This window comes from Mustela nivalis (assembly GCF_964662115.1).
Source record: "Mustela nivalis genome assembly, chromosome: 6".
In the NCBI taxonomy this organism is placed as follows: domain Eukaryota; kingdom Metazoa; phylum Chordata; class Mammalia; order Carnivora; family Mustelidae; genus Mustela; species Mustela nivalis.
Window position 1 is genome coordinate 100,653,576 of NC_139025.1, and position 23,147 is coordinate 100,676,722.

General features: G+C 50.9%; 2 protein-coding genes across 19 annotated transcripts in view; one reads left to right on the top strand and one right to left on the bottom strand.

Annotated features, from left to right (window-relative positions):
* DIS3L (DIS3 like exosome 3'-5' exoribonuclease) overlaps nt 1-23,147 on the bottom strand; it is a 434,009-nt gene that overhangs the window by 73,858 nt on the left and 337,004 nt on the right. The gene's annotated exons all lie outside the window — the stretch shown is intronic.
* Nucleotides 4,886-23,147, top strand: part of MEGF11 (multiple EGF like domains 11) — a 346,208-nt gene continuing 327,946 nt past the window's right edge. For 5 of the 18 annotated variants that reach the window (XR_014313379.1, XR_014313380.1, XM_082737057.1 and 2 more), the window contains exon 1: nt 4,890-5,099. The gene's annotated coding sequence lies outside the window, so the exon portion shown is untranslated. Of the gene's footprint in view, nt 5,100-5,737; nt 5,884-6,056; nt 6,163-23,147 lie in introns of those variants that run through there. The other 13 variants (XM_082737066.1, XM_082737065.1, XM_082737067.1 and 10 more) reach the window with 7 other exon arrangements.

Sequence of the window (23,147 nt, forward strand, 5' to 3'; positions counted from 1 at the left end):
CCCTGAAAGCTGCGTTTTGCATCTGATTCTCTCATTTCTGTAAAAAAGATTCAGAAATTCATGTTGCTTGTCTGCAGTCCGCTGAGTTCCTTCTCTTGGACAAATTGGTCTTGGACAATGTACATCCCATAAATTGCTTCCACGGCATCTTGTGCTTGTAGGAGGACTACGGGCTTAAGATGTGCTACATTTCACAGCATCACATTTGGTCTCTTTTCCTGGTAAACATGGAGGCAAGAGAACAGACCCAATTCAACTTTGCCAGGATGCAATGAAATTCAGTGTCTCCATGCCACATTTCTTTGAGCATCATAACAAATAATAGCGTAATAATGTCATGACAACAACCTATAATTTAAATAAATCCATGACAATGTACAATGGAGAGATTTTCAGCCCTGGTTTCTGAGAATTCAAATTCCATTTAATTCCCAGTTTAGTGCCATTGGTCCTTCTCACAGTTCTACGTAAATAGATCTCTACCAAGCTCATTAAATATTCCATCCATATTCAAAGTTTTTAACTATTGAACACAATCTAATAAATACAACCAAGCTAATCAAGACTTTGATTGGTGGCTGTGTGTTCATAAAAAGCTCGTGAGGAAAGTTATTCCACTTGGGTTTAATTCGGATCCTTGGTCTCCCTCCCCTGTTTTTGAGTGAGGGCAGGAATTATACGTGTGTGCAGGTGTTTTCAGTTGTGTTGGTGTGGACGCAGGTGCGCTGGGCTGTTTGTCTCTTGGTGATCTGGGTGCCGGGCCGGGTTGCTGAGTGTAGGTATGTCAGAGGTTGTGTCTGGTGTACTGCCAGGGTGTGTTACATGAGCGGGGGTAACACTAGTGGGTTCCCTTGGTTGCTGCCTCCTCTGCGGTTTCTTCTCTGTGTCTTGTCAATGGCTCGGTCACAGGGATCCCACAGTCCCTATAATTATTTGGAGGGTATCTGAAGGTTGCTTTTTCTCAGGGCTGTGTAAGTAAAAGTTAGTGCCTGAGAGCCAGTGCTTTCTTTTGGCTAGAAGGTGGTCCTTGTTTGCCTTACCCTAGTGCCAGCCCTACAGTGCAAGACTCCAGTGGGTGGAGCTCCGAGCAGACTTGAATTCAAATGCGGGTTCTATCACTTTGGCTTGGACCCTCAGTTTCCCCTTCTGTGAAAGAGGGGGTGATACTGCCTGCTATAGATTATTGCCGGGAGAGTTAAATGAGACCCTATGTATACCTCAGTAATAAACTGTAGACATGGGGGCGCCGGGGTCGCTCAGTCAGTTAAGAGTCTGCCTTTGGCTCAGGTCATGTTCTGAGGGTCCTGGGATCGGCCCCCGCATCGGGCTCCCTGCTCTGAAGGACTTCTGCTTCTTCCTCTCCCTCTGTCTGCCTCTCCCCCTGCTTGTGCTCTCTCTCTGCCAAATAAATAAATAAAATCTTAAAAAAGGTGAACTGTATTTTATTTATTCTTTTAATAAGGCTAAGCCCCTTGTAATAGACGTGGAGGTAAGTAAGACCCCAATTACCTTCAGGTGTGGTGGGAAGATAGCCATTTCTCAAGCAAACTAATACAGCAAGTTGCAGTGGAGGAGGTGAAATCTTTCCGTCATTCAACAAATCCCAGTCATCCCCTGATGTGTTCTCTGTGGCTGTTCCTCCCTGGGACTTTAAGCCATGGCTCTGCCGAAAACAAGATGGGAAAAGGCAATCCCTCAGCAAGGAGAAGAGGGAAAGGTTAGGAGAACAAAGGGAATTCCCTGTACACTTGAGCAGAGGAAAGGTGGGGAGCTCTGTGGCTGGAGTCCTGTGTCCTAGCCTTCTGAAGTTCATTTATTTCTAAAAATGAGAAGGCCCTCCCACTTTGGTCACCAGAGTTTTGGTGTTTGGAGATGGCAATGAGCTGGGTGTCATATGCCATTTCACGGGAGAAGAGACACTTGGGAGCCCTCTAGAAGGAAGGATAGGAGAAGCCGAGGGGGAAGGGAGTGAGTGGGAGCAAAGGCAATGACGTCTATTCTGCTTGGGCTCTATTTTCTGAGTGACCCTGAGCCAGGCGATTCTTCTTTCTGAGCCTGGATTTCCTCCTCTGTATGACGGGGATAGTAGCAGTGTCTATCTCATTATTGTTCCCATTTTGCAGATGAGGACACTGAAGCAGAGAGGGATTAGGTAATTCACTCGCCCTCACATAGCTAACAAGTGATGGAGCCAGAACTTGAACTCAGGCACGTGCCTTGGGGGCCTCTGCTCTGCATCCCCTCACTCCACTCCTGTTTTCTATTGTCTTTTTGCCCCCGTTAGACTGCAAGCTTTTTGAGAGCAGGTTTATAATTCACAATAGTGAACTTCTGTCTCAGATTAGGCATTTCAAGCCTGGTAGCCTGGTCTTTGATATTATAATTTCCCAAATAAACTTGCAGCTGGGTTGAACGTGTCCCCAGCAGTGGCATGTGCAAAGTGGCGCTCCCATAAGCAGGCACTCAGGGCTCCAGCGTGACCCCGAGCCGACCCTCAGAGACGTTTGCTAAAAGTGTTCCTGGCTCTGCTGGGACCTGTGTCCTTGGAGGCCTGCCATCTGGGTGGAGAAGGTGCAGCTTTATAGATCTATGGGGCTTTTTAGAGTATGGCAGAAACCCAGGCAACCCCCAGCTGCGCAATTCACGCCTGACAGCGTGGCAGTGTGGGAGTGTGTGCCAGAGGCAGGGAGGTGGGGGGCAAGTTGCTTCCTGTGCATTTGCTCCTTGAGATGGGGTGGAAGGGTCATCCAGGAAGACCTGCCCTCCTCCCTGAACCTGGCAGCACTGGGGTTTGAGAATTACCAATGGCTGTCTACCACCTAGAGGTGAGGGTCGGATGCAGGGTGGGTGGAACTTATAACCCAAAAGGCAATGTGAAGATGAAAGCAAATATGCAAATATCCACCTTGTGTACTCTCATTGCTAACAGTTCCCCAGTGCCCCTCTATCCATTATTTGGGTTAATCCTCAGAGGGCTCACAGTGCTCTTATCATTCTCATCTTAGTCACAGGGTAACTGAGGTTAGGGAAGAGAAGTGGCTGCCCAGTGTCACAGTTAGTAAGGGCTGGAGTTCTCTTAGCCTTTGGCATCTCTGATACCCACAGACTGCAGCACTCAGAGCTGGAGAAAGCCTTGGAGAGTGTCTGTTTCAGCCCCTTCAGGATCAGATGGGGAAACTGAAGGTCAGAGAGATGTAGTGACGGACCACGGTGACACAGCTGGTTAGTGACAGTCCTGAGATTTTGCCAGGAGTAGGGTGAAGCAGGAAGACTCCCAGGGTGCCAAGTTTAAGGAGGGGTTCCCTCTTAGATGCTGACTTTGAACAATGAATGACACTGAGAGTGAACCCCTTTTTAAATGTGCCCTAGTTGCCTCACTTGCTAACCCTAATCCTAGCCCTGGCCAGATGTTGTTTCTGGTTTTGTGGTGTGAAACAACAGAGGCCCAAGCATGGGCTTATTTATTGGATTTGGTATCTCAAGGCAGGGGACTCGATGGGATATTTGTGTGGGGTTTTGCCAGTATCCCAAGATGGGTTTCTCCATCTGGGCTGGATGGAGGGTCTGCTTCTGGTTGGTACTATTGAAAGGACAGGATTGAAGGGAGTGAACTCTAGCCCCAGAAATTAGAGGTGAAACTAGGAGAATGATGATCCGTCTTGACAAAGGAGGGCTGCAGAATGGGTTCCAAGGGAATCTGGACCCTGCGGCTCTCCTCTGAATCCCACTGGGCTGAAATGTGGAAATGCCATGAAAAAACCTCTTGACCCAATCAGATTCAGAATGAAGACGATTATCAGTGGTTGACCTTTGAGGGCTAGGTGCCCAAACACAATTACTTACAGACACACATTTCTCCAAGCTTCAGACAACCTGTTCGCTTTATTTGTAAGAAACTCCTGGGGAGAGATGTGTACAGCACCTTTTCCCCAGTCTGAGCCTCCCTGCTTTTGTTCTAGTTCAAGGAGAAAAGGAGACAGATCACACACGCAGTGTCCCATTGCTGCTTTATCCCTAATAAGCAGAAGCAGGTTGGTGAGTCTTCCATTGCTCAGAAGGGCTGGGGAGAGGGGTTCGTTCCACTCTCTACATCTGGGCCAAGTCTTTCCTTAGGGCTCAGCACCTCCTAGGAGTGTGGGTGGGCTAGCAGGGTGGCCCAAGGTGGGAGAACGCTTCCTCCTAGTGGCCCTGCGGGTCTGGGGCTTGGGACAGCAGTGGTCTCAGCCCTGCCTCTGGAGACCTCAGCAAGTCCTTGTTCTCTTCTCTCTGGGCGACAGTTTCCTTCTCTTAACCATGCTTGGGAGTTTTGACATTCTGCCCCATGTGCCTTCTGGCTTTATGCCCCACCCCCCGGGGGGGGGTGAGATTTCACAAGCCCCTTTCTGGGGTTCCAGTCTCCAGCCCTGGCTGGTCCTTTCTCTATCCTTAGCCTGTTACCAGCAAGCCTGAGGGGCTCCCCCGGCCCACCTCAGCAGCCACCGGGGGAGATCTCCCATCCTGAGGCAGCCCGCAGGCGGTTCTGACCCACCGGGAGGGAGGAAGGGAGGACAAACGACTGTAGAGGTGGGAAAAGATGAAAAAGCGAAGAGACACAGAGAGGGGATAGAGAGAGGAAAGAGGGATGGGTGAGGACCGTGCAGAAGGGCGAAAAGGCCGGGTGGAGTGGTAGGGTGGAGAGAAGGGGATGCTGGAAAATCCAGAATCCGAGAAAAGGGAACCTAAAGGAAAGCTGGAGAGGGATTGCAGGATAGGAAAAAGCAGGCGAGCGAGCGAGGGAGAGCAGGGTCTGAAAGGACCGAAGAGGGAGAAGGAGGGAAAGGGGGAGGGAGGGAGCCACGAGCAGGGAGGGGGGAGCTGGGAGGAAAGAGGAGGGAGGGACCGAGGGACGCAGAGGGTGGGGGCTGGCTCGGCAGCAGCAGCCGCGGCTTCAGCCGCCCGCCGGCTCGCTCGCTCACTCGCTCACTGGCTCGTGGAGCCTGCCGCCCGGCTCTCGGCTGCCCGCAGCTCCGGCTCCTGGCCCGGCGCTCTGGCGCGGCTCGGGCTCTGGAGGACAGGACCGCGCGACTGGCCGGCCCAGCCCGGGGCGGCCGCCGAAGCAGGTAGGTGGCGTAGCCGGGACTGCGAGGACGCGGAGCCTGGACGCGCGGGGGGCACTCGGAGACGGTGGTTGGGGGCTGCGGTCCCGGGGAGGTGGCTTTGGAGCCTCGCGACTAACTTTCCACCTGCTCCGCGGATCTCTGCTGCCCTGCTCGGTGCGGAAGCCGAGTTTGGCGCGGGGAGGGCGGGCGGAGAGAATGCCGGGGCGTGGGAGAAAGCCGGGGGGTCCCGGCTGGATGCGGGGCGCCCGGCGTGGGCAGGCGCCGGCCCTCTGGCCGCAGTCGGGACGCAGCGCCCGTGGCGGGGAAGACCTGAGCGCAGCGGCGCGGCGCGCTGGTCCGGGGAGGGCATCCCCTCGCCCCTCGGAGTCTCAGGACTCCCACCCCCCGAGCCTCCCCGAGCCACCCCGGGCGCGCAGACTGCGCGCAGTGCTTCGGGCGCGCTCCCTGCCAGGGTCGCGGCGCGGAGCCTGCGGGGCGCGGCCAGGTTCCCCTCCGGGGCCCGCGGAGCGCCTCTCCGCCGCCAAGCCCCAGCCCGAGCCTGCGCGCTTTTGCGTTTTGCAGGCGCGAAACGAACGTACGCTCCTTTCATTCTTTCTCATCCCGTGGCCCCGATTCTCTTCGGGGAGGTCTGGGACGCGAACAGCCCTGTGGGTCGACTTCCTGGACGTCCCTCCCGCCCTCCGCGGGGACCCCAGCTCCCGAAGTTGAAAGAGAAGCGAGACACTCCCAGCGCGCGCCTGGAGCGCGGTCCCGAAGTTCCCAACTTCTCGCTCAGCCCCAGGAGGTAGTGTTGGAGGTGGGGTAATGGTGGTGGTTGCGGCCCCTTGGAGCTACAGAGCGCAGACGCCTTCCTTTTGGACTGGTTTATTTTTCCTAATATGTTAGAAAAAAATTCGACCTAAGGGGGTGTAAAATTGTTCCCCCCGGGCGTCCAGGTCGGTGAGTGTGACGGAGCCGTGACCCGTCGGAAACCTGGGAGTGCGGAGCTGGGGCTTGACGGTTCCCGGAGTTCCCAACCCTGGCGGCTTTCTCCCGGACCTGGGCTCCTCCGCTCCATCATCCGGTAGTTGCTCTCGGGATCCGTTCCTCCTAGCCCGCGCTGCGAGGCTAGTCTGCGTCCTTCCCGCGTGGTCAGGTTCTCTAGAAAAATATTTCAAAGTGGCTCCGCTTCGGGATCTCCCACTCCGTCCGCCCGGGAGCGGATGAAGCAGGGCCTCTGGCGGGTTGCGGGAGGCCTTGGAGTGGTTTGGGATCCCGGCCATATGGGCTCGCTCTGGCTAGGGTATTCATGCCCGGGCGTCAGTATCCCTACCCCCCCCCCCCCCCCGCCCTCCACCTCCCCGCGCTCTGCCGGGGAAGCAGGGGTTAATTCCTCGGCCAGGTGTCCACCCTCGAGCGGAGGTCGGCCGTGGCTCTCGGAGCCTGCGGGGGGCGTGGGTCCGCTGGCTTCCGGAGTCCTGGAGACCGGATTCGCCGCGCGTGAGGCTTCCTCGGAGCTAGCGGCCCCTGTCTCGCAGCCTTCTTTGTTGGAGTGCTATTGGACAGATTTCTCTTGAAGGGTTTGGAGCAGGTTTAGTGGGACCGAGAGCTGGGGGCTTCGAGAAAAGGGTTCCTCCCTGGTCGTCTTCCCTGGACTCCTCGTAGGTTAGGCGGGGTCCCGGGAGGGCTTCGAACCGGCCACCCAGGAACACTCAATCTTCAGTTTGGCGGGTTTTCCCTGGTGCACGCCACACACCTCTTTCGGTTGCTCACAGACTGTTGAAGCCCCTCAACGTTCAAGGTCTGCTCAGTCTCCATCTCTTACTCCCATCTCCCAGATCAGCAAACTGAGGCTCAGAGACGTGAAAGGACTTGTTTAGAGCTGGTTAACGGGTAGAAGGGAATGTAAACCAGGTCTCCTGACTCCTAGTTCAGTCCCCCCCCCCCCTTTTCTTTTTTTTTCTAGAACTCTCATCATCACTTTCTTAGCATGGGGCAGGTGCTTCCAGGCTGGCCACAGTGTGCCCTTGGCAGGTCTTGAGGATTGGTTGTGAGTTTAGAGGTAGTGGACTGGTTTCTGGATTCTCTTGTTAGTCTCTGTGCTGGGATCGCCTCCCAGGATAAATCACGGAGGTGACAGTTTGTTGCATGCCTGCACTGAACTCTGCGGGTAAAGGAGCCCTTAAACCTGGCCTGGCCCCATAAAAGCAACCCATGGGGAGAGCAGCTGTTGTCTTGTAGCCAAGGAAGCTAGACCTTCTCAGGTGAAATCGCTTTTGGAGGGGGCCGAATGATGGATAGTCTGGAGAAGGGAGGGTTTGGAATTGAGCCTTCGGTAGATTTCCAGGTTGGGGAGGAGGATTGTGGGGCACAAGGCTTGAACACAAAGAGAGGGGCAGGAAAGCTCATGACTTGTTCAGTGACCAGTAAAAGGACTGCAGAGTCAGGGCCGGTAAGAATTTGGCTTTTGAGAGAGAAGCACTAGGACAGTTGAAAGAGCCAGCTCTTCAGAAAACTAACTCCAAACGCATCCCCAGAATCTTCTAACTCTACATCTAGGGTGAGCAGTTGGCTGGGAATTCAGCACCCCAGGAGGCAAGGGTTATATTCAGCCTTTTGCTTCTCCTTTACCCCTTTCTCCTTGTTCCTTGGGCTTTCAAATAGTTTCTTTGTCCCTTCCCATCCATGACTTTTAGAATTTATTTATTTATTTTTTAAAGAGTTTATTTATTTATTTGACAGACAGAGATCACAAGTAGGCAGAGAAGCAGGCAGAGAGAGAGGAAGAAGCAGGCTCCCTGCTGAGCAGAGCCCAGATGGATGCAGGGCTCCATCCCAGGACCCTGGGATCATGACCTGAGCGAAAGGCAGAGGCTTTAACGCACTGAGCCATCCAGGCGCCCCGACTTTTAGAATTTAGATACTTAAGGGTTTTGAACATACTGTTGGACCTATGATGGGCAGGGTGTTTACTGTGCTAGGAATGTTTAGTCATTGTTTTTGCCAGGCACTGGTCTAAGTGTTGGGGTTACACTGATGAACCAGACAGGCAGAGTCCCATATCTCATGATGCTGACATTCTAGGCTCCTGTTCTCCATGAGGTGAAGTCTAGATGTGGAAAGGAGGCAAATACACAAAAGATGTTGGAAGAAATGGGACAGTATAACAGAGAATTCTGAGCCTCCCCTCTAGTGGTTCAAGGCTCTGAGGTAAAAGGCTTGAAGCTCTTGGCTATGAGATTTGGAGATTCTGTGGTCTTCCATGACCCCAGGCCCTGGTTGCCAAGGGTAACCCAGAGGCGGCTGCATTGAAGACCTTAGATATGGCTTTGGGGGAACAGCTCGGCAGAGCTTCTGCCAATCAGAGCACGGGGGGAAGAGAGCTGGTGAGTGTTGGCAACTAGGATCTTGCTAGGTCTCCATAGATACCGGTGCCAGGTAACCATGTACCTCTTAAATTTCAGCATCTACGGCTATTTGAAACTGTAGCCCCATTATACAGATGGGTAAATGGAGCCCTGACTCTGCAGATTGGGATAGCTATGCCAAAAGGAGCCTAGCACTGTAGAGTCCAGGTATCCCTGATCTTTGATTTCATTTAAAATAATGTTGTTTCCTTTCTATTTTGTAGACCAGGGGCTCTTAATTTCACCTGGAAGACGTATTTAAACACAGATTGCTGGGCTCTGCCCCCATTTCTGATTCAGCGAGTCTGGAGTGGGTCCAGTAATTTGAATCTGTAATGAGTTCCCAGGCGACGCGGAGGTTCTTGGTCTAGGACCACGCTTTGAGAACCACTGTGGTAGAACAAGGGAAAGTGAGAGATTTTCTTGAGATTATGCCTGCAGTCCAGAAGTCTGGGTGGGACAAAGGCTGTGATTTAGCTCTAGGAACTCCCAGAATTTGCCTATGTGTGATTCCCTCCCCCTGCCCCCCCACAGGAGGCCATAGAATTAAAAGAATATTTTATCTTCATCAGCACACACAGAGAGAGAATGTATTGCAATATAATTAGGGAATAAATAGGTGCCCTGTGGCTCTGTGGGGGTTTATTATAGCAGTGGTTATAATTGAAAAGGTGTCATCTGCTTCGAGAACCCCTCATGAAACTTTCATGGCCTGGGTGGTCAGTGTCCAAAAAGGCATGTCTTCTTCATTTAAAAGAAAGTCGGAGAGATTGCTTCTCCTGCTAATGGGACTATCTGTGTTTCATTTCACAGTAACTATGCAATGTGTTCTTAAAGGAGAGAGAGAAAAATTGAACAGCCAGTGTGAACAGAGAGGGGTTGGAAGAAGTCCACATCACAGGTTTACAGATCTGTTTGTTGAACATTTTGGAATGTTTTGAAACTGTCTGTTTCACCTAGATTTCTGATGTGAAGCTGCATCTCAGCAGGAGGAAAGGAGAGTTTGTGTTTCAACTTAGCTGCTTGGGTAAATGTAACAGCGCATTTTATCCCCATCGTATTAATTAAGCCCCAAAGAAAAGAACCATAAAAAGGTTGTTTTCCTAAATGCTGGCATTTTTCATCTGGATCCTATTTATTGATTATTTTACTGTTGAGAAGGAGCAAAAAATCCATGTTTTTATAGCAAATAAAGCTGGCTACAGTAATTATGCAGGCTCAACATGTCTGTTCTGGGTGCAGGAAGTTGGAATTCAGCCTGACTCTCAAACATTTGGGTGAGATCTAATTGAGAAAGACATTTCAAAGAACAAATATTTAGGAATGCGGAGTTCCATTGATGGTCTCTCTGAGCCAAGTGCAAGTATCTTGCTTTTAGCTTGATCCTCAGAAGCTGGGGGATGCTAGAGGGAAGGACCTGGTCAGTAATGCTGAGGCCAGAGTCAAATCGTGAGGCTGAAACCTAGAAATCATCAGTGAGGTTTAAGTAAAGGGAAGACAGATGCTTTCAGGGAATATATATGCTCTGGAACCGGTGAGCCAAGGGAGAAATCAATCAAATATAGATCGAACACTTATCTGATTGTCTAGTCTCAGGACAGGCACAATGAGGGCTGGGACCAGGACTTTTACTTGTTATATATCTCCCATCATGCTTGGCTGAGGTATCTTTAGGGACAAGAGGCCTCTGTTAGAGTAGGTATCAGTCAGGATTGTAGATAGCAGGAAACTTGAACTCCAGGAACTTAGTATCTCCCATTGCAAGAGGTGTGGGCTGTGCTGCCCAAGCTTGGTTCTTTCAGTGATTGCATTATCAAGATCTAGATTCTTTGCATCTTTCCTTGTTCATAAGGTCACAAGATGGTTGCAACAGCTCCAGCTATTACACTTTTACAGTAAGAAGCAGAGGCAGAAAAGGCTGGAGGAGAACCTTTCCCAAAAGCTCCTGCGCAGACTTTCCCTCAGATCTCCCTGGCTGGAAATGCAAATCACATGATCATGTATGTCAACCACAGGCCAGGGAAGATGACCGCCGTCACTGGCCTAGAACCATCATGATTTGTGTGTTGGGCCGCAGAGAGGAAGGCTTTTGGAAAGAAGCAACCAATAGTAACTGCTATAGAGTTTTAAGACCTGGGTTTGAATCATCTGTCTATTTTTCGCCTTGTGACCTAAAGCCTTTTACTTTTTTGTGCCTCAGTTTACTTATCTAAATAATGGGGATTTATTGGGAAGATAAATCTGAATTCACTCAATAATTACAATTGACTGGTGGTATACAATAAGTAGATTATTTGAAGGTTTGACCTCTGACATCAAAGAATTATGATCTAGTGCCGGAGGCATGAGATGACTGGATTATCAAATAATTAGAGAACAATTAGAACAATAGCGACAACAAACAATCAGAGTAGGTATATAATTATGACTTGCAGACCAACCATGGTAGGAGGAGCGTGATATCAGGGGAGCCACAGTCGTTAGGGAAGGCTTCCTGGGGGAGGTGTTTCATAGTGCGTACTGGAACTCCAGCATTTAAGTGTAGATGGGTTATTAGCTCCTGCGGCCCACATTGCTTCCTCTTGCCTTTCTCTGTGGTAAAATGGGACCATTAGGCCAAGATGAGATCTTATCTCGACAGTTAGTGTCTTTGACAGTCCAGATGTAGCCAGCTGTGGTTCAGACTGGCAGACAGGTCCCAGCGGCTTCCTTACCTGTCTTGGATTCCTGGTTTTTGCTAACCCATCAGTCTCCCCCTCTCATGCTACATTTTAGTTGCCAATTAGCTATTACTGTTATTACTATTATTATGTGGATATCTGGCCGCGTTGTAAAATTTATGCCTAAATTGAAATTTGATGTCTTTCCATGTCTCAAGCCATCCACTCTTGTGGATACTTCATTTTTGTTGTTGGCACCCCCACTTTCCCCAGCTGCTTGGGCTCCAAACCTCAGCGACACTTTGATGCCCGCCCCCTTCCTCGAATTTCAGTATTCATGCACCAACTTTCTTACGTGTCTCGTGTCTCGGGTTAAGCCCTCCTTGACGACGTGAGACATCCCCTTCATTCAGGTTCTTTCTGTCTCATGCTGGGCAATGGCTCTGGTCACCTGCTCCCATCCTCCATCCTCCAGGCACAGGGACATATGTCACAAGGAATAGTCTCTAGAGCTTTGTAAATAGTACAGTTTGTAATCTGAAGACAGAGGGGGCAGCGAGTCTGGAATCTGGGGCGACAGACACATCGTGTCACTCGGGGGGCCATTTCCCAGCCTTGCATCTCTCTCTCCTTCCAGTCATCCTAAGACCTTGTTTATTCTCCAAGTGTCATCTACCTTTTTCCCTGTAGTCATCAGTGCATGAAGCCCAAAGTCCTCAAATAGACATTCGAAAACTTCCACACCCCTCTGCCTCCTGGCTCACCATCTTTACCTGCTAGGACCCACCACCCCTGGCGCCTTCAAGCCCGCTTCAAGTTCTGCCTTTCTCCCTGTTTAAGCCGAGCCACCCTTTCCTTCAAGGCCAGTGTCAGAGCCGCCTCCTCATTAGACCTCCCCTGACCACTGGGGCCCACAGCGATCTCGAAACATTGATCTTTCCCTCCCCTGAGCTTGTGTAGTAATTACCGCTACACGGCCAATTCCGTACTTAGTAATATGATGCCACTGCCATTGCTCCGCATCCTGTTGGAACATTCCTCATCTTCCCAATGGGATGTAAGATGATTGAGGTCTAAGATTGGGTGTGTGTGTGTGTTGGGGGGGGTCCTTCTTCGTATCCAACATCAGGCACTTCCGTGTGTACTTATGAATTAATAAATCACAGGAATAGGGGAAGTAAAATTATTTACCTGAAAAGTCAGTTCATCATTCCTCCCCCCCTCCCTTTGGTGTAGGGAAGAGACAAAATTTGCTGAATGTCTGCTGTATGCTGGGTACCACTTCAGGTGATTCTTCAGGACCTGTTTTAAGTCAGCCTTGTAACACCCCTGGGAAGTTGGGGTTATGGCTGTCATTTCACTGATGAGGAAATGGAGGCTGGGAGAGGTCAAGTGGCTTGCCACACTTACTCAGCTAGCGGGAGGCAGAGAGAGGGTCAAGGTCAAGCTTTTCCTCTGTGTCTATTTCATGTATTTTCAGGGAGGTTCTCCCGACCCTGTGGTGCTCTGTACTCCCAGACTTTTCCATATTTGCTGTGTCCCCCACCTCCTTCTGTCACCTGTTTCTGATGAGACTCAGACCGTGTTTTGTCCCAAGAGTGTGTCCGGAGGCTTTGAAAACTCTGATGTTTCCCACGACTCTTTCCTGAGGACCCGCTCCTCCTGTTAGGTTGTCGGTTGCAGTGATCACTCGGCTTTTTACCGTTTTACCTTTTTACCTTGACTGTCTTTCCTGCCGCCTGCAGGCCTGAGCTAGAGACTCCTTTAGAGCAGAAAACACTGTGCTCAAGCCGGGCCCGAGCCATATTTTCTGACCTCCTCTGCCCTTCCTCTCCCTGATCCCACCCTTTGTATCCATCCACCCTCCCCTGCCACCACTCCTATCCTGGGTCTCGGGTGTCACCTGTGGAAAGAAGACACCGCTGCTGATTGGTCAACGGGAGTGTAGTCTGTTGGAGGAGTCTGCCGGGCCCTGGGAGTTACGACAGGCATTCTTCCGTCCTCTCATTTATTCATTCTGTAAATACTGAACATTGACCACAGGTTCAGCGTAGCAGGGAATGAAATGAAGTCTTTGCCTTCGTGGAGCTTGTATTGAAGTGAGGGGAGACAGATGGTAAAAAACAAACACATTATATAATATACTTTGTGTGGTTATAATGAAGAAAGATAGGGAGGGAAAGGGGTATATGTGGTAATGGGATGCCGCTATCTTATACAATGTGATCAGGGAAGGCCTCTCTGATGGTGACATTGGAGCAGAGACCATGAGGAAGGATGCCATGTGGATATCAGAGGCAGAGGGCACTGGGCAGAGGGAAGAGCAACTGCAAAGGCCCTGAGGTGAGAACTTACCCAGTAAGTTCGAGGATCAGCAAGAAGACCAGAGGGGAGCTTGGTAGGAGGTGAGACTCCTCTCTTCAGCCTCTGCACTGCCTCAGAGACACTGTCATTCTTCTCACAGCTGTTGCCACTGGCTGAAGTGGCCACTCAGTCAGGTCCCACTTGACTGGCACAGCTCAGCTGTGGCCCCCCCCCCACCGTATAGGGGGCTTCCATCTCTGCCCTCTCTTGTCCGTCTACCTCTGCTCTGAGTTCCTATAACTCTCTCCTTTTCACTACACAACTGAGCCCTTGCTGGCATGCTGGCTGGTCTCCTTCCCCTGGGTGTGTTGGTCACACCTTCCTAATGAACCCGCCCGTGGAAACTGGTTTCTCTCCCCTCCCCAGAAGCCAGCCCAGAGTGGGGCTCAGTGTCTACCCATTGGTGATACTGGTGTCAGAGGCAGGAAGGATGTGGAAGCGTCTTCACACTAAGCCCAGTGTCCCTGCACAATAGACAGGAAATCTTTTATTCCAGGCATTCTTGGAGCACTCTGAGGTGGGAGCCTCAGGTGCTTGCTGGGAACGGGGAGGAGGAATCTACTTTTCCCAGGACTTGGCTGCTGCTTTGGCTCTGAGTGGGGGATGGAGAGGAGCTGGGATGTGGAGGAGTCCTGCTTCTTTATCAGCCTTTATTGCTCGCTCAGGGAGGGCTAACATGTTTTAGGAGCAAAGGAGGAAGGAATACATTCACCTGGGTTTCTGGAGACCTCTCTGGCATCCAGGGCAGGAATTCTGGCTGGGGTGGTTGACTTGTGCGTGACCTTGGCTGAATCATGTAACCTTCGCTAGTTTTGCAGTTTCTTCTCAGCCAAGCCACCTATATCCTCATCCATTGTCGAAGAGACCTGATTTTAACAAAAGATTTATTTACTCATTTGAGAGAGAGAGAGAAGCAGAACGAGTGGGGTGCAGGGGAGTAGGAGAGGGAGAGGCAAGCTCCCGGCTGAGCAGGGAGCCTAATTGGGGGCTTGATCCCAGGACCTTTGGATTATGACCTGAGCTGAAGGCAGATGCTTAACCTACTGAGCCACCTAGACACCCTCCAATAAACCTGATTTTTTTTAAAGGACCTTAAGTATTCCCTAGGTCTGTTTCTTATTTATTTATTTGAGAGTGTGTGCGTGTGCATGCACCTGTGTGTGAGCAGGGAAGGGTGGGGAGAGGGGCAGAGGGAGAGAATCCTCAAGCAGACACCCTGTGGAGGGGCTTGGAGGACTCGATCCCATGACCCATGAGATCATGACCCCTGCCAAAACTAAGAGCCAGATGCTCAACTGACTTAGCCACCCAGGGGCCCCTCCCCAGGTTTGTTTCTGCATTAATTTTCAGGTCAATGGTTTTAAGACTTGAGAAATGTACAGATGGTTCCACTTTAAATGGGGAGAAAGCTTCCCAGACCTCTAATATTGTCTTAAATTATTAATATAATATTTAAATATATATAAATAAAAAAACCAGGCATAAATAACATATGCTTATAACTCTTACCCATTATTAAACTCCAAACAAGTTTATAAATTAAAATGCAAACTACAAAGCCAATAATATTCAGATTAACAATATTAATTTGACGTGATAGATGCTGTTTTTCCATTAAGATTAAATCACCCCTTGCTACAGATTGTGGTTTTGGCTGCATGGGGCATTTTGGCTGCTTCCTCCGCCACGTGCCCTGTGGTGACTCACCTGTCCTATTACATTTCTCAACCGGAATGACTGTGAAACCTTTGTCCCTACAACCTGTGGGGGTGTCATTTGGCTGGCCCTTGGCACAAAAACATTTGTGTGTTAGGATGCCGCTTTTTCTCATTAGCCCACACAATTAAAGGAGCTCTGTTTAATTCTAGTGCAACAGCAGACCTTGGTGCAAAGCTGGGCATCGAGGCTCAGTGTCCCTGCTTGGTCTTTGAAAGAAAAACACAACCCTGATTCTTTGCAGTGCCTCAAGCACCCCTCCGTGAGACCAACTGTTGCGCTCTCTGAATAGCGCCCCCAGTGGTCTGAAAGAGTCATGCTAGAGCTGCTAATTTTTCAGCAATCACAGTAATAGAAACCATGTTCTGAACCTTTGTTATGTGCTGATGCGTACGCTAGAGGTAGGTATTATCTCATTGTACAGATGAGAAGGATGAGGCTAGAGAGATTGACCAGTCAGGGTCCCGTTGATCATTGGCAGCATCTGGATTCCACCCAAGTCTGCATGACTCCAAACCCATGAACTTCCCACCAGGCTGCACTGCCTTCCCACCTATAGACCCTCACCGGGCTTCACGCACTTTGAGCGATCAGGGCCCAAGGACTTTCGAATAATCAGGAACCTCTGGATTCTCACAGTGGTGGAGCAGTTAAGACATGCTATTTGTGCAAAAAGGAGGAGAGATGCCAGTGAAGAGCAGGAGAGAACTAAATAATGGCCCTCAAGTCCTCGGGAGGTTTTGGCTGGCAGTGCCAGGGGATAGAACCTTTCGTGAAGGCCCCTGGGAAGAGCATAGGCTCGTTACTGCAGGAGAAGTACCTTAACGATGCTTACCTTTTTTTTTTTTTAAGGATTTTTATTTTATTTGACAGACAGAGATCATAAGTAAGCAGAGAGGCAGGCAGAGAGAGACGGAGAAGCAGGCTCCCCGCTGAGCAGAGATCCCCCCCCCCCCCCATGCAGGGCTCAATCCCAGGACCCTGGGATCACAACTCGAGCCAACAGCAGAGGCTTTAACCCACTGAGCCACCCAGGCGCCCCACGATGCTTACCTTTTTCAGGACTTCTCATTTGGGCGAGCAGTTTTTTGGTTCATTCGTTTTTAAGTTTGTGGGTTTTTAAAAAAATCATTTTTATTGGGGTAAATAAACAACATAAAATTTACTGTCTTAACCATTTTTAAGTGTACAGTTCTGTAGTGTTAAATACGTTCGTATTTTGCGTGGCTAGTGCTATCCGTCCGTCTCTGTAGTTATCTCGTTTGTGTTTCACAACAACTCTTTAATGCAGAGTATTATTGTCAGAAACAGGAGCCCAGAGAGTGCGAGCGACTTGCCCAACGTCATACCCTAAGCCTGGTGCTTGCCTGGCAAAGGTGACTTTGAGTGATGGTGGCAGGCTTGGTTTCCCAGAAGCTTGTGTGGGGACCTGCGGTGGTCAGGCTTCCTGAGGTAGGAGCTTGATGGGAGGACTCCAGAGTGCTGTTCTAGAATGGATTTTGTAGGCCAGGGTAGGGGTGACTTATTCCTGTATATCTAGAACCCACCTTTCCTCAGAGCAAAAACTCTTATTATTTAAAGATTTTATTTATTTATTTGAGAATGTGTGTGTGTGTGTGTGTGTGTGTGCACATGTTGGAGGGGCAGAGGGAGAAGCAGACTCCCCGCTGAGCAAGAAGCCCTAGGCAGGGCTCGATCCCATGACCTGAGCAGAAATCAGACATTTAACCTACTAAGCCACCCAGGCACCCCAGAGCAAAAATTATTTAAAACCCACTTCTGCCCTTGGGAGATGCCCTTTCCCTGCCTGACCTGCCTGGTTTATCATTCAAGCTTAGAATACGTACAATAATTAAAAACACCCCAAAACTTTTTTATCCTGCAGGAGATGAGCAACAATCTACATATGCAAATCAATGGCATGCCAGCCTCCATGAATATTAATTTGGAAAGAGTGTCTGAGGCCCTAAATACACTCAAAACCAACAATGTGGCATTTTGTCACTCCTCCCTGCTCACTCCGATAATCATGGCTTTATTATATTTTAAGGTTCCCCGGCTCCCAGCTGGCCTCCCTTCTGAGACTCTCGAGGTTACTAGGGAGGTGCTGAATGTCTCCCATTGGCAGGCTAGGTGAGTCCTGACCCTGGAGCTGTGTCTGATCCTCCCCTTCCCCGGTGGAGGTTCCGACATTAGCAGTGAGTCCCCAAAGTCAGGGGACAGTGCTGGGGAACACTGTGGGACAGCTGTCAGCCTCATACGCTTGTGCTGTCAGGGAGACTCGGGAATCCACTTGTCCCACCTCTCACAGGCAAATCAGGAAACAGACCCTGGGATGGGGGAGTGGGGGACAGTGTCTTGCCGAAGGTGACACACTGACTTAATGGCAGGAAGCAAGAAATCTTACTCATTCTTGCCCTGAAAAGCACATTTCTTTTTGAGTGTGTGTTTGTAGGAAGGGGTGGGCAGGGTGGCATTTAAAGTTTGTATACTTTGCAGGAGAGAGTCATTCTTCTAGTGTGAATGTTCTCTCTGAGCCAGGCAGCTCCTGAAAATCCAGTGTTGGATCCCATTTGAGTTGAAAGAAGTGATTTCCTTCCGCCCCCAGTAGATTTCCGGAATGTACGTGAGGTTGCATCATGGAGCATATTTCCGCAAAATGATGGAATAGTAGGAGTGTCTCTGAGGGAGCTGGCCTTAGGACTGGCTAGGGAGGACCGAGATGTAGATGGGGGTGGAGTGGATAGTGATTTCTGTGTCCCACTGTCCAGGGAGGACTCCACTGGGTGGGAGGGGGAGAGTGTCACAGCATTATGGTATTGTGGAAGCTGGGTCCTGCTGTTGACCGGGTCCATCAGTCCACCTTTGGGCCTGTTTTTCCTTGTCAGTAAATTTGAGATAATTACCCCCACTTTTTTGGGGGGGGGAGAGAGAGCCCGAGTGGAGGGCCAGAGGGAAAATGATTTTGAAGCAGGGTCCACGCTCAGCGTGGATCCCGATGTGAGGCTTGATCTCAGGACCCTGAGACCATGATCTGAGCCCAAATCAGGAGTCAGCCACTTAACTGACCCAGCCACCCAGGTGCCCCCACCCCCACTTCTTAATATTGCCTCATAAAGATTAAATAAGGACTTAAAATTCCCTCCTCCTGCCTGGCTCAGAGTGGAGATTCAGTATGTCTAGAGTTCTTTCTTATCCAGAAGGATTTGTCTGCCTGGCTGCATGGGGTGGGGGTGGGTATGTGTGTGTATGTGCACCTCCGTGCTTGGGTGGGGGGGACTTTGTGTCCGTGTTGCTGTGTATCAGTGTGTTTGTCCGCACGTGTGTCTGCTTTTTCACCCTCATGTTTGTGTTTGAGTACGGGGTGGAGCGGGTGAGTGTGCGTGGGAGTCTGCGTGCCTTTGTGTGTGTCAGTGTCTGTGTGTCAGCGTTTCTGTGGCTGTGTGTGTTTCTCTGAGTTGTGTTCTGTGTGTTGTGCTGTGAGGTATGTGCCTGTATGGTGGCAGTGGTTTTGTGTGTGACGGTGTGCATGGGTGTGTATGTAGTGCAGGGCTGGTGGGACAGGAAGGGCTCTGTGTACCCCACGGAGAGTTCCCCTGCAAGCTTTTCCGTGGTCCCTGACTTGGGGCTCCTGGCCTCCTAACTGTCCTGTCCAAGCTTCCCTCTACCTCCCTCTAGAGGCACCTGGCGCCTCCGCTGGCTTGCTCTCTGGATCATTTGCATGCGCGTTTGCATATCACATGCATATCATTTGCATTGTCTACATAGACTCTGCTCTGGGTTCTGCAGTTTTCAAGGTAAAATGTAGTTGCTCTTCTTGAAGGTCGTTGTGTTAAGAATTGCGGCATTTTCTCTTTTTCTTTTTGGTCCAGAATTCCCTCTCAGAATTGGGGGCCCCAGGGAGGATGGAAGCCCCAGAAACCCTGTTTTCCCTCCATCCACAAGGGGGACCAATTCAGTGGGTACAGGCCCTGGGACCCAGTGAGGTGCATTTCCGGGGAGAAGACTTTCTTATTCCACGGGTGGTTGCTTCTGGCCAGAGGCATCTATGTCCAGCATAGCAGGGACAGATACAGTCTGACTTGTGCCCTGGTGCCTGCTTCTCAGGCTCCCACTGACTTACCCTTATTGGCGGTGGGCGGGGGGGAATGGAAAGGAAAGAAGGAAGGGCCACCTTGGGTTTTCAGCAGCCGTATATCCATTCCTGCCTGTGGGTAGACTGAGGGCCAGGGCTGGGTGGGAGGCCAAGGAGCAAAACAGGTCTTTTCTTTTCAAACACCTGATACACGATTAATGATCTCTCTAATGTGGAAGAAACCACCAACCCAAAAAGCTTCCCCAGCGGGGCTATGCCCCTGAAGTGTCTTCCGTATGGGCCATCACTGTATGTGACATTCTCTCCTTTAGATATGGGTTTGAGTCCTGGCTGCATGGTTTTGGGCAACCTACAAGTTCTAGGTTGTCTGAGAACCTTTTCTCTCATTTGTAAAAGGGGAACAATAGTGATACTTTATATTAATAATACTACCTCAGGCTGTTGTGAAGATTAAATGAACAATGAAGGTAAAGGGCTTAGCTTAGTGCCTTGAACATAATAAAGACTGAGTGTTAGCATCTCATGGGCTCCATTAGAAAACAGAAGTTCTAAAGAAAGTCTTTTACACTCTAGTATAAATTGCTCATCAGCTGCTCTTTAGACGGCCTTGAATCACTTCAGTGCCTTTTAGGAAGTCAAGTCCCAAGGACACGTGGGTGAAAACATGTGCAGAGGCAGCATGAAAGCTTGTCTGGGCCTCGGAGGGTCCATGTCCCCACAATCCCCTGATCGAAGGGTCAGCAGTATCTGGTTTTCTTCTCAAAGTCAAGTCCTTTGTCTTCTCTTGTATGTCTTTACTCCAAGCGAAGCCCTGCTGGACATCAGGGGCCATCCGCAGCTGAGCAGATCTGGGGCTCCCCAGAAAACAGAGTTTGAGGCAGAACTTGGTGCTAGTGCTATCCAGGTTGGTGGGTAGGTAGGGAAGCAGTCTCCCGGTGAGGCGAGTGTGGGGAAAGGGGCAGACAGACAAGAGAGGAAAAGCAAATGTCGGTTGGCCACAGCTCCATGACGAAACAAACTGGTTGCTTAGACAGGAGGGATGTGTGTGGAGCCCAAGTGGGTCCACTGTGACTCAGGAGAGTTTGATGGTGGGAGGGAGAGTTTACCTGCCAGCGTCTTGATTTTCCCTTCCTTGAAGTAAGGGAAGGAGGTCCTCCCCTGTGGGTAGCCAGACCCTGTGGCATGGCACTTGGCTGAGTTGGAATTGGTGTGAGCCGCCAGCAGCTCTGGGGATCCGGCGGGTTGAACCTGGGCGCTGGAGCTGCTCTTGACCCCCAGGGTAGCTGAGACAGCCTGTGGTGGTCGATGAGACCAGGTGCAACCAGTAGTGGCTCATCGCGGAGAAGGCTGATGGTCCAGGAGGCAGGTGGGACCGAGCAGATCTGGGAAGGCACCTAAACAGGGTCCGATCCAGCCACCGTTAGCCAATTAATTAGTGCACTGTGAGGGCCAGGTGCTGGTCTGGACCTTTCCCTGCAGGCAGTGGGGAACCACCGGCTTTCTGGAGCAGGTGAGACACCTGCTCAGCTAGGACAGGGTACGTTAGCCTGCTCGGGCTGCTGTAACAAGCTACCATAGCCTGGCTGTCATTTTCTCTCAGTTCTGGAGGCTGGAAGCCTAAGATCAGGATTTGAGCCAGTTTGGTTTCTGGAGCTCTCTTCCTGGCTAGCAGATGGCTACCTTCTCGCCATGTGCTCACATGGCCTTTCCTGGGTCTGTGCTCTGTCTCAAGGAGGGAGGGAGATGCAGAGAGAGAGAGACAGAGAGAGGGGGAGGGCGGCTCTCAAGCTTGTGCAATCAAGCTAATCCTATCAGATCAGCACCTCGCCCTATGACCTCATTTGACCTCAGCTACTTTCTTAATCCAAATCCGGCCACAGTGGGGGTCAGGGCTTCAGCATGTGAAATTGGGGAAACACAACCCCTCCAGCACAGTGACTTGATGCATGGCGGTTCAGAGCCCTGCCCAGGTCAGGGCCTGGAGCTCCTGGGGTTTGAGCCCCAACTCTGCCGTCTAAAAGCTGGGTGACCTCGGGAGGTGACAGAATGTGTATTGAACACTTTATTGTTCTGTACCTGGCTCATTTAGCTGGTAGGACGGAGCAGCCAACAGGACAAGACAGACCGAACTCTGTCCCTTGGGGAGCTTCCGTTCTAGTGGAGGGAGCCAGGCTAAAACCGAACTCAGTTAGTAGGTGACAGAACACACTTGAAGGTGACAAGCCATGTGCAGGAAAAGCAGGAAAGGTGAAGAGATGGGGTGGGGGGGGTGGTTTAAAATAGAGTGGTTAGGGAAGGTCTCAGTAAAGAGGTGACACTGAAGGAATAGCCTGGAGGAGGGGAGTGAGTGAGTGATGCTGGTGTCTAGGGGAGCTCTCTCTGTGCCTTAGTTCACTTGCCTGTGCAGTGGGTTATGATAGCACCTAATGCACACAGCTGCTTGGAAGCCGAAGTGAGTTCATCCATGCAGTGGGCTTTGACGTGGGCCGGCAGAAGCTCTCATGCTGCCTGTTCTGATCGTCCCTGCTGCTTCGGTAGGAGCCTCTCCTTGCTGCCTCTGGGAGGCACGCCTGGGGTTCTGGTGGCCTTCATCTCTCCAGGGGTGGGAGCGGCTCTCCTCCAGCTCTCCCTATCTCCTCATTAAAAGGGGACACACAGCCTGCAGTTTGAGAAGCAACACATGCATCTTCTTTCTACTCGAGCATCTCACTCCCAGAGGGAACTGGAGAAGAGCCGTTAGCAAAATCCAGGTTTGGGAAGCGGCTTCGAGGCTTTCTCTGGAGTATCTGCAGACCGAGTTGGGCAAGTTTCTAGCCTGGCACAGGGCTGGGCTGACGGGGCGGCGGTTGTCTGCCTAGACAGCCAGAGACCCACAGCACATGGGACCTGTTCCTCCCCTGCTTCCCCGTTCTTTGCGGTGTGGCTCTCATCAGCAGGCACTGAGAGTCCCGCCAGCTGTTGGGACACCATTATTTACAATTGCAGAGACTTTCGTGGTTGTAATTTACCACCACCACGAAGCCTGGGGACCTAAATCCCAACAGCCCTCAATATAGATACTGCATCTAATCAATCCTCTATTTCCATGCAAATACATCCTATAGGCTACTGATGTCTTTTCCTTTCAAACACTTAATACATAATTAATGATACATCTAATGCCACAGAAGACACCTACCCAAGAAGCTTCCTGCTATAATTCATACCCACCCGGACAAAAAGATCGGTTCAGTGGTTCACTTATCATTCAGGAGTGTGCCTCTCCCTGCCGTCCCTGGGAAGGGGCCACAAAGTCGCAGAGGCAGGAAGCCCTGGGCGGGCAGCCTGCCCTCCAGACAGCATTAAGCCATGTAGGGTGACGGCTGTGCGTGGTAGAGTGTGAGGTGCTAGCTTCTTTAAGGATTGTCTCACTCAGGTCCCCCAAACCACCCTGTGATGGAGGTCCTCCTGTTATCCCACTGTCCAGATGAGGAGGCCGAGGCCAGAGAGGTGATGCAACCCGGAGCCAGACTTGGGTCTGTCTGTGGGCTAGCTTGGAGTTCAAGCCTTGAACTGTGAGTTGTGTAACTGGGGTAAGAGGCTTAGCTGCTCCTTGCTCAGGAGCCCTCTTGCCTCGAACCTTCTCCGTCTTCTGCCTGTCATGGCCTCCTTTCTCCCTATGGTCCCTCCCTGGTCCACCCTCCCCACGGCAGGGAGAAAGATCTTTCTAAAGTACAAACTGGACCATGTCCCTGTCCTGTTGGAAACCCTTTAATGGTTCCTCGTTGCCCTTGGGTTAAAGTCAAAATTCATTAGCCCAGCAGTCAAGGCCCCACTGCCTCCCCGG